This window comes from Nyctibius grandis, chromosome 4, assembly GCF_013368605.1.
Source record: "Nyctibius grandis isolate bNycGra1 chromosome 4, bNycGra1.pri, whole genome shotgun sequence".
NCBI classification, from domain to species: Eukaryota; Metazoa; Chordata; class Aves; order Nyctibiiformes; family Nyctibiidae; genus Nyctibius; species Nyctibius grandis.
In genome coordinates this window covers 2,047,823-2,059,215 of record NC_090661.1, presented here as the reverse complement: position 1 = coordinate 2,059,215, position 11,393 = coordinate 2,047,823, and positions in this window count along the sequence as shown.

Here is an 11,393-nt window from a genome sequence, read left to right as displayed (position 1 = left end):
GCTTGTGAGTGCTCCAGTGTAACCACAAACGGTCTTTTCAGCAGAGCAGTTAGGCAGCGTGCTGCAAAACCACACTGTTCTGCCTGTCTGCACATGCCTGGCAGAAACCAAGCCTCTTTCTGCTTGTCAGAGGCCAGGAGCAAGGGCACCGTTTACCCTTCTCCTGTGAACAATCAGCGAAGGAAAGGAGTTCTCCCTGCAAAAGGAGGAGCTGCCCAACCATTTGACTTGGCCCTTCGGGGAGGCAGCTGAAAACAGAATTGACCAGGCTGTGCTGGTGATATGAAACCTTCTGGAGAACCCTCTTACAAGTTGTCTAAAACTCTTGTTTTCTGCCCAACACCTAATCACCGAAATCCATTAATGGTTTATCAGGAGATACGGTTGAACAACTTCCAGGTGCTTCTGTAACAGGCAACCTGATCCCAAATAAATCAAGGGCTTTAGATTCAGATGTAATACAACCAAAGAGACAAACCCTCTAGTCTATGGTAAAGGGCCATGGTTTCAAAAGCAGTCTCCAGTTCCAACAGCTGCCTCTTTGCTCACTTAAAACACCCAATAGAGATAACTCTAGTCATTAGGCAGTGACTTTGCATGCCTCATTGCTTTGCTCAGCTCTGAAACTGGATCCTCTCTATCAAATTCTTAAAGGTCCTTTCCAACCAAAACGATTCTACGATTCTATGAAATCCTTGAACGCTAATAGAGTCCCACAAAATCAGCAAAGTTCTTCATGAACAAAGGCATCTCCAGGACTGTGGCCAGCCACTTAAAAAAAATGTATTCCACCACCCCTCACCCTCTTTGGAGAATGAGATGTTTCTTTGCTTACAGATGGGAAATTCATAGGCAGGACTGCAACTTAAGCTAGCTAGTAATGCTTAAGGCTTGTAAAGGGCTTATTCTGGTGTTCTTGCCCACCCCTAAGATGGCAACAGCTGGATATCACTAGGAACGGTTAGGGTGAGAAGCTACTGCCTCTAGGGTGTCTGAAGCTCAAACAGACTTTGAGCAAATTTTATAGTTGATTACTAACAGCATAAACAATAGCGTCCTTCTGGACACTGTAATTTCCCAAACAGGTAGTAACGAGCTAGCCTGGAGTTGTGGCTAACATTGTTAAGAGTGCCTTAATATGTGCATCTCTTTCTGACTCCTTGAATGTATCTCACTGTCTCTGCTTCAGCAAGGATGACCACCAGCACACAGTGGCATCTGCAGCACAAGCTTTTAAATATTCAGCTTATTTTTCTGACAGTTTGTGTTTTTTCACCACTCCAGTTCTTCTTTCCAGAGCAAATATTTCCTCAATACAGACGCCTCTTCCTCCTTAGCACCGTCCCCTCTTCTCTCTCTTACCTTTCTTCTTGTGAAACTGTTTGCTTTTCAACACCTAGAGAAGCTGCAGGGAAGGGGTAGCTCAGCCTAGGTAAATAGTCCTGCTTTAGCAGCTTGGTTTTCCTGCTTGCCACTGACCACTCTACTGGAAGGACTGTTTTTCTCCTAAAAACCCCAAACCCAACACAACAGCCTGGCGTAACAGTGCCTAGGAGACAGCAGCTACTACTGATGATGGCTGAAAGAACTTCACCTTAGCACAAGATACCAAAGGGAAGAAAGGGGGAGACAGGGGAGATCTCGATATTAACTCTTCCCCAGCTACTTGCTTCTTTCAGACTCTCAAAAAAGTTCCTTTTCATGAAAAATGTTCAGCTGCTCAAATCCAGAAATAAAAACTGTGCAATGTTATAGTCGGAACTGATTTTCAAGTGTCACACGTTGTCCTTGCTATTGCAATACAAAAAGGTCTGTTCCACAAAGAACAGGTCACCAACCCTTGGTAACTAGCAGTGTATTTTTTCTTATTCATCGTACTTACATGTGCAAAAAGTTTGTCTGGTGAAAATGTAAGATGCTGGTTACTTTTTCAGGCAAAGCCTCTCTGGCTCATATAGTTTCTTCTTCTCCCTCCAAAAAATCCCAGCCTTCTATCGTGGAATTCAAGCTGTTTCGTACGTGCCTTGATGTAGAAGTTCTCCATCCTTTAACAGGAGCAGGTCAAACACAAAAAAATCCATAAAACATGCTGGGAGCCTGCCAGGGTTTATTTAACCCAGCTAAACCACATCACTGGCGATGAAGAGAGGCCATGAGTTGGAAACACAGAGTTTGTTTCAGGACAGATAATAAAACAATAGGCAGGAATGGACTGGGTTTGCTTCTCTTCAGTCACTTGTCAGCGGGGACCGGAGTAGAAGCTGGAGGACCAGGATGGTCAAAGACAGTTGGCAGGGAAAGGCATTAACTGAAGCGAGTGCAGTGAAGGGAAGAGAAGCCTCTGGGCGGGAGAGAGATGGGCACGTGTTTTGGGAGGAGAAGTACAGAGATGGGAGAAATGTGGGAAGGGAACAGGCTGGAGGATGCATGACAGTGGGAGAAAAAATACCAAGGGGGGGTGGAGAGAGAAGAAAAAGCAACTTGAAATCAGGTGCCCCATATTCTCCCATTCAGCGCTAGTATCTGCCTGGACAACAGCTTGCGCTGGAGACACCAGGCCAGAAAGGGCAGAGCACAAGCTCAAAGGAGATGGCAGCGTCACCAGACATCTCGTGGTGAGCTGGATCTTGCACTGAGCTCGCCCTCGCCCAGCTCTGAGAGCAGGGACAGTACGGGGGTGACGCACACGCTGCCCTCAATAGTGCGCTTCGGTCCCCCCCAAAGCACACGCTTCTCCTGCACTCAGTGAAGCAGGTTAACGCTGTAGCCTAGACCTTCAGCAACAAAAATTAACTCCGCTGAAGGCCATAGGTCTGTGCCAGCTTTGTGAACCAACATGAAATCTAGCCCCATGTTTCCAGGCAGAGGCACAATGGGAATTAGGGGATTCGCATTGAGATTTTTTCCTTTAAGCATGGATTTGAGGAGTCTAAGATCCCAACTGCTCATTGAAACAGGACTTGGGAGGCTCAGAGCACCAGCAGAGCCTCATCAGGACATATCTCCAGGCCCCATCACTCCTTGCTACAGGGACTGATGACACTGGCTGGATTTTAGGTCTTCATTAGGGTAAAGACATCCTTTTTCTTTCTGTAACAAACTGCCATGTCCTAGCCATGGCCTCTTCTAGCAGATGCTTTCCTAAGAAAGCCTTCCTAACAAAGCCCTAACATTTCAAATGTTTTCTAGGAGTTGTTAAAACATCAAACCCACATTCCTTATAGGACAGCTCCTAATGGTGTCATTCTTAAAAAAAAATATTTCAGTAACTCAAAAAGAACAATTTTATTCTTGTGTATTCTACTGCTCAATAAAATCATAACTATTTGTTGACCATAAAAATGCCTTATGTGTTTTTTCCAGTCACATCCAGAGTCACTGCAGCGCTCAAAGAACCTGCTTCCTCTCAGAGCACCTTCTGCAATACCAACCCACTAGCAGGTAGCATGGAGAAGCCAGCTAAGGTAGCTAGGACATTTCTGGGGCATGAATGTCACCATCCAGGGCTGGCTCTGAGATCAAGAACATATGCTCAAATTCAGAATTCTTAAAGGGTCAGGGTAGCATTTGGCATAAAGAGTGATTCAAGTGTTTAAGATGGAGGTGTTTAAGAAAAGCCTGGACATGGCACTTAGTGCCCTGGTCTAGTTGCCATGGTGGTGTCAGGGCAATGGTTGGACTCGATGAGCCCAGAGGGCTCTTCCAACCTGATTGATTGGAGTCTGAATTTCAGCATTAGTCTTGTAATTGCTGTTCTTATCAGTTCAAAATCCGATCCCAGACCAAGAACTGTAAGAACACTGTGGAAGCAAACTCTAGAAAGGGATTTGGGATCAGACCTGCTGATTATGGCTTCTCTTGTTTTTCCTAACTATGTTTTATAGAGGAGCTCTTAGCCAGTGATTGTGGAAAGTCCTTTTTCCACTTCACGGGGTGAAATTAGTGAAATTACTTTTATAGCATTGACTTTTATAGTGTAGATAGATTTTTTTATCAGCCTTCACACAGCCCAGGAACAATGGTGCTGCTTACCCTCATCTTGGGAACAAGCACCAAAGAAAAGTTCTTCCTGTACCAAGATTTGCCTGGCCATTCAAACTCAGTCTCCAGGCCATTTGGGGAGGCAGCTGAGAACAAAGCTGATGTGAAAACTTCTGGAGAAGCTTCTTCCAATTTGTCTAAAACTCAATTTTCTGCCCATTCATGGCTCACCCGGAGGTAGGTTGAGCAGCTTGCAGCAGCTTTTCTAACTGACAGCTTGATCCAATGCTTCGGTCAACACCATCAGTGGGCGTAAGGGCAGCCCAGAGGCTTTAACACAACTGTGAGACCGTTAATTCTTGCAAACAAACCTATTTGAACCGTTATCAGCAGGTAGAGGAGCACACAACAACAGAGGCTATGAGTAGGAAGCGCATTGGCTGTCCCAGGTCAGGCGACAAAAGGATAGTCGGGGAAGGCCAGTCAATGGTTATCTGTTACCTTAAATCAATACTACAGTTTTCCAGAGTACACATTAATTGCTTCATAGGTAAACTCATTCTGCACCGAAAGCACTCTATGAGAGGTCATAGAACTCAAGCCAGAAAATGACCCTACCTTGCCCTGCTATTAGGACTTTTATTTCATCCTAGAATAAACACATTCCCCTAACACAAACACAAGGAGCTCTTACACAAAAATAAAGTTACAAACTGATATCTCACCTGGCTTTCTTCCCTGGGAGAGCACAACTGTTTCCAGAACTCTGAGCATCCCAATGCAACATGGCTTGAACCTCTAAGCATCCCAACACAACATGGCTTGAACCTCTAAGCATCCCAACACAACATGGCTTGAACCTCTGAGCATCCCAACGCAACATGGCTTGAACCTCTGAGCATCCCAACGCAACATGGCTTGAACCTCTGAGCATCCCAACACAACATGGATTGAAGGGGAGCAAGGTCCTGTTAGTTCTGAGTTCACACACTGGATTAAGATGCCTACACTCCAGCCACATCTCAGAGCCATACTAAAACGCTCTCTGCTTTTACACAGGGCTTGTACCTCGTCCGGGAATCCACAGACATTAGTTGACATGTGGCAAGCTAGCCAGTTTCCCAAGTTTTATCTTCCACAAGCTTAGGTTCAGCTTATCTATCCAAAGTTCAGCTCATCTTTCAGCTGGGAACTTTGGAAACATACCGCTCCTGTGAACCCAGCAGCACCAGTGGCTGGATTGTCTTTTTTTTTTTTTTAATTAATCTAACTTTCAGTGTCAGTAAATTGTGACAGACTAAACTTTCCATGGGCTTGTTGAAATTAAGCCTTTTCAATTCCCCCCCTCCCTTGAAATTAGCACAGGGATGGCAAGGAATCTAAGGCAGGAAATCAACATAAAATGCACCTGATACTCTGATGTTAAATATACACCAGGCATCGAGCTCATCAATTCCAACTCTATTTTTAAGCTACTTAATGGCCTAAAAAATAGAGAACTATGACTGGCAAGATCTATAAAGAAACCTTCACCCATGAGCAATGTTGCTTTAAAAGAAAATAAAATCTGTTTTACTGACTCTGCAATGGCCCAGAGTTCCAGATGTCTCGGGAAACCATATGTTTCACAACGCACCCAGTATGTGGCATTGACATGGTAAGAAACGTGTCCATGGTGCTCACACAGAGTTTTTACCCAGATAGTGCAAGAAGGTACGTTGTCACGTAGTTACAGAATCACAAAATCAACCAGGTTGGAAGAGCCCGCTGGGATCATCGAGTCCAACCATTGCCCTGACACCACCATGTCAACTAGACCAGGGCACTAAGTGCCATGTCCAGGCTTTTCTTAAACCCCTCCAGAGATGGTGACTCCACCACCTCCCTGGGCAGCCCCTTCCAATGCCTAATGACCCTTGCTGAGAAGAAATGCTTCCTAATGTCCAACCTGAACCTCCCCTGGCCAAGCTTGAGGCTGTGTCCTCTTGTCCTATCGCTAGTTGCCTGGGAGAAGAGGCCGACTCCCACTGCGCTCCAACCTCCCTTCAGGTAGTTGTAGACTGCACTAAGGTCACCTCTGAGCCTCCTCTTCTCCAGGCTAAACATCCCCAGCTCCCTCAGCCGTTCCTCATAGGTCAGACCCTCCAGACCCTTCATTCTTTGCAACAGGTTTTAAAAATTCTGTTCAGAAAAGTCAAGGACAAGTTCAGCCTCTGAAGAAACTCAATTTTTAGTTCAGCATTTGTGCTGGGGTTATATCATATTATCATATATTGTACTTGGCAGCTTGAAAAACTCTGGCTGAATTCCTCAAATATAACATAGAAACATTTCCATTGCATCCTGCTTACGCTGTCCCTCTCTCCTGGCTGTCTGCAGTCTCTACACAACAGGGCAGAGGTGAAGTTGCTAACCTCTTGTAAGGCAAACATTTAATTCACATTTCCAGACACAGAATCATCATCCGCTTGAAAACCGTGTTATAAATAGTATTAAGGGAATACTACAGAATTCAAAAGCAAGACAGGGGGGTGAATCATTCCCCTGTGGCAACCCCAACGCTGTCCTGGGATGGATCTGTTTGACGTGATTTCCCCGTGCGTGGCATCGTGGTGGCAAGGAACCCCGCACAACGCTTCCAGCATCCTGGAAATTTCACCACTCAAGCATAGTAAGGTCGGAATTAAGATGTCATTCCTCTTCTTCAGGAAGACGTGAAGATCCTACGTGACCCCCAGATACATCAGTCGGTTAACAATCCAAAGTCACTTTCTGCTGAAAGTGTGTGTTTTCAGAAGCAGCACCGTCCCCAGCCACCGCAGGAATGCAGTGATTCAGCTGAGGGAGCCACCAGCTGAGCCAGGAGCTTGGCCAGGAAGGTCACGCAAGACACGTGTGGAGCATTTTACAGAATCCTGACTAGACCATTACCAAAGAGCAGAGAGGAGGAAGACAATTTCCTTTCAGAAAGGTGGTAAGAAGCCTTTCAAAGAGCATGAAGCTCAGCCTCTTGTTGATGAATGAGACAGGGAGGAGGAGATAATTATGAGAAGGTCTCATTTGTGTCCAGAAGTTACTATTTTCACCTTTTGCCTGCTGACGGAATTAGGATAGGTGCGGACCGTGTCCTAAACACTGACCAGAAACAACATGAAAACAATTACTCCAATAAGAGCTACTGGATAAACTCATTTATTTCCCATTTCAGAGTGAGAAATCTCCTGAGCCTGAACATAAATACGCTACCAAGGTTGCAGGGCAGGTGATTTATCTTTTCTACAACTGAATCTTTACATGGATTATGGACTGGTCCATGAATTATCTAAATTCACCTGGTTCCTTTGAGAAACAGCAGTGTACTCAGGCTGATAATCTGAGCCATATAAAAGGTTTAATTTAAAAGCAGTCTTCCATAATCCTGAATAAAGATATGTAGCAGACATCCATTTCCATGTGGTTTATAGGAAAATACAGTGATAGTAGTCCAAAAGTTCACAGATCTAGAAGAACAGCTTCAATATATTTACCATATGCTTCTCTTTTCCCTATAAATATAAATGTAAAATGACCAAATCGTCAGTCCAATTATTACTATAGCATATCAGTTATATTGACAAGCACATAAATCTATTTGCGAGCAGTGCATTATCAAAAAGTGCATTTTTTTCACTGAGGTTTTTTTGATAAACTCACTCCAGCTCCTTACAGAAGAACACTCAGCCCTGTGGTAAAGACCAGCGTTAGAAATACTGGTGCTGAACACTAAAATTAACTACTGGAAAGGGGAACAGAGACTGAAAGCCTCTTGGCAAGGGAAACAACTTAAATGCATTCCAGCAAAAACAAACCACAAACACCCAGCTGCGACCAGCAAGATGAAATGCAGAAAAATCCTCCTCTCTGGGATTCTATTCTATGATACACAGGCCAGCTCGTGATGTATATGGAAAATTAAGGTTGTTTCCTGAAGTATCATGGTGCAAGTTTGATGATTATGGGTTGTGGATTATGACTGATAAATTGACTTTCGTGGTGGCGAGTGCTGCGTCTTAACAGATACATAAAATTGAACCATAAAATGAAGATGTCCCAACTTTTTACCTTCAGTCAATGTTTTTTCTAGACTCAGTGAGAGAACGGACTCCCTGTCACTCAGGCATTAGATTCAGTTGCTGAACAAGTCCTGGATTAGTTTTGCTCTGTATCGAAATGCCTTTCCTAGCACCCCAGGGAGACAAACTCTCCATCAGCCTGCTGCAGAATTAGACAGCACGTGTAGCCAGTTCCAGATGTCTGGTGAGAAACCCAGTTTTGTTGAAGAAATACTTGCAGGAGCTCACAAGAACTTCTGTTGCATTTCTTTATCAGAATTACCCAGTTTGGAGGAAAGGTTTTCTTGTTTCTTTTTTTTTTAACCTGGGGTTAATTGTGAGCGACCAAAATAAGGGTATCTGGTACTTAAGATGTTAACATGAATGACAATATCCTGCTACAACTACACATAGTGCTGATCTTGAGACAAAGACATTATCCTTAGGCTCTACCTATACTTTGGGACTCCACCCAAGTCAGCAAGCTGTTTTATAAAGAAAGGTGCTATCTAACCCCTGTAGAGGTTGCTTGGTTGCAAGTAAGAGGAGCTCCGCTGGTGTGAATGATGACTGCTTTCTTAAATACCCCAGGTTCTCATAACAGAGTTCTACCACCCACTCCGACCAACTGAACCTCAAGCACAGGCTACTTGGGTCAAGCCAAAGAAGCCAAGGGAAGCTCAGCAGAAATCCAAGACTCTCAGGAAACGAGTGGGGAAGAGGTCAAGGAGAAGGATCCTCACACAGAAGCACCACCCTTGCCTGAAGCATCGTTCTTAGCACAATTAGGCAACTATGCAACTTATCAGCCAGGTGCTGAATTTGTATATGACAATGAGAAGATTGATGACAGTAATTGCTTGTGATTGCACACATCCTAGGTGAAACGGGTGTGGCTGGTCTACTTGTCTCATTCATTTAATTGACTTAAGTTATCTCGCACTTAGATCGGCACCCTGTTTAATTAAGCAGCGACCCGTTTTATATAAAACATAGGAATCACGCTTCCTCTTCTGTCATTTTTCCCTTATTTTTGTAGCAACCAGCGCAAAGCCAGAGCCCACGCGCATGGGTCTAATGACAGAGAATGCCTGACGGTCTTTGCGTCCAGCCCAAACCAACCTACTTCACTGGGAGTCTTCAGGGGTTTCACGCCAGCCCTTGTCTGTGTCATTTCACTGCCCTTCTACCAGAAGTCTATATAGCAGCTTCTGAAATTGGTTCTGTGCCAAACAACATCCCAGAACTGGAAAGCACCTGTAGTGAAGAGATCTGTGAGTGATTTTGGGAGTCACTGCCCCTGGAGAGGTAAAAGTGTCTGCTGAGAGTAGAAGAACATGCTTAGCAGAGTATTTAGACTGATGATATTACCACTAGAATTAGTCCAGAAAAACTATATTAAAAAAAAAAATCCTTGCTTACAGATGCTGATGAAACCTGAAAATTTGGTTTCTGAATCTGCAGAAGATGCTGTTGGTTTCTCAGCTGCAGCCAGTTCCTCCTTCTGCCTGGTCCTATAAGCATCTCCAGATCACAGAATCACAGAATCAATGAGGTTGGAAGAGCCCTCTGGGATCATCGAGTCCAACCATTGCTCTGACACCACCACGTCAACCAGACCAGGGCACTAAGTGCCATGTCCAGTCTTTTTTTAAACACATCCAGTTCTGAGTTGAAATTATCCCCCTTTGCAAGTCAACAGACCTTTAGGCCACACTCATGACCCCAAACGGACCTAAGCAGCAAAGCCTACTCGTCACCATCACCCAGGGGGTGGAAATAAGGTGTGAACATAAATGAAAGTGCTGCTGCCAATACCAGTGCCAATCCCTTGCTCACTCTTGTCTCCCGATCATGCTGAAGCTCACAAAATGCTAAAATTAACCATCTGATTTGGTAAAGGTATGTAACCAAAATGCAATCCAACATCACTAGAGGGCAAGGCACCATCAGGATGACTTTAACACCACAGCGTTCATCGCAGCATTCCAGCATCATGACTCCTTTCACACCCCTGCAAAAAAAAAAACCCCACCAATTTGCCTAATAACAAGATGTCTGGGCTTGAATGTTGCAGCATGAGATTCTGTCTCTCATCTTGGGCAAGTCAGGAACTAGATGATCTTTAAAGGTCCCTTCCAACTCAAACCATTCTATAACTCCATGAACATTTCTGTCTGTGTAACTGAAAACTCTATAAATAAAAAGCAAAGAGATGTTGCATCAGTCTGCTCTGTGATGCACAAGTGAATCACACACAAAACGGGGGAAGAAGCAATTTCCTTTCCACAACGTCTCTGTAACCACCTCCAGACAGGAAGGGACAATTTTCAAGGTCTCTATTGAAATATTTTGTAAAGGTACCTACGTTTCAGAAAGGCTCTCACAGATGTGTTGTTGCCAAGACAGTGAGGGCAAGTCAGAGAGTGGTGAGGGTTTAAGATGTGCATTTTGAATATCTAAAGCCAGGCTTTTAAAAATAGTATAATGAAGAGAAGCTAGTGACACTACTGCTGACAACAGCAAAATTACTTCTGGGTTTTCAAAACTCAGTCAGACAAGGCACTGACTGGCCTGACCTGACTCAAATGTAGCCCAGCTATGAGCAGGGAGTAGGACTACATTCCCTCCAGAGTTTTCTTCCCTCATGTGAAATGAAAGAACCATCTGCTGCAAAGGAGGAAGGTTTTATCCTGTCACTCAGTTATGGACCCAGTAGCACCAGCCCAAGCCAAAACATTTGGAGGGCTACAAGCCACAGGGATACTCCCGAGTCTTCCCAGAGTCACTGAGGATTTTAAAGAGCTTGTTGTAGTGTCTGATGAGTCTTGTCCCACCAGGAGTCCCTTTGCAAACCAGGAGTGAAATATCACTGAACCCGTGGATATGCAATGGTCTGGTCAGAAGAATGGGGGGCTGGAAAGACAACCTAAACAGGTGGTTAAACATGAGGTCTTCTTTCACAGACATACATACCATTTCAGTGCCAGATGAACAAGATTTGGTCCTCATGGCCCCTGTTACGTGTTCCTAGTGTAGAAGAGGCTTTAGGCTTAATGCAACTCAGAGTTGTCAGGCTTTTTGGGTGGTCCCAACGCTTCACCTGCCCAAAAGCACTCTTGCCATCCACCCATGGGACCACTAGACACTGCTGCAATTCCTACTGGAACGTTATTTGTCAAGCTCACTGCACTGTCGTCAGTTTAACTGAAAGTTGGCCTCGTGCTTCATTCCTTATCATTTTTGTCAGCTGGCATTCATGGGCAGCCTGACAAAGGGGAAGGTCATCAAAGGCAATGGACAAGTCACCTCTGCCAGCCC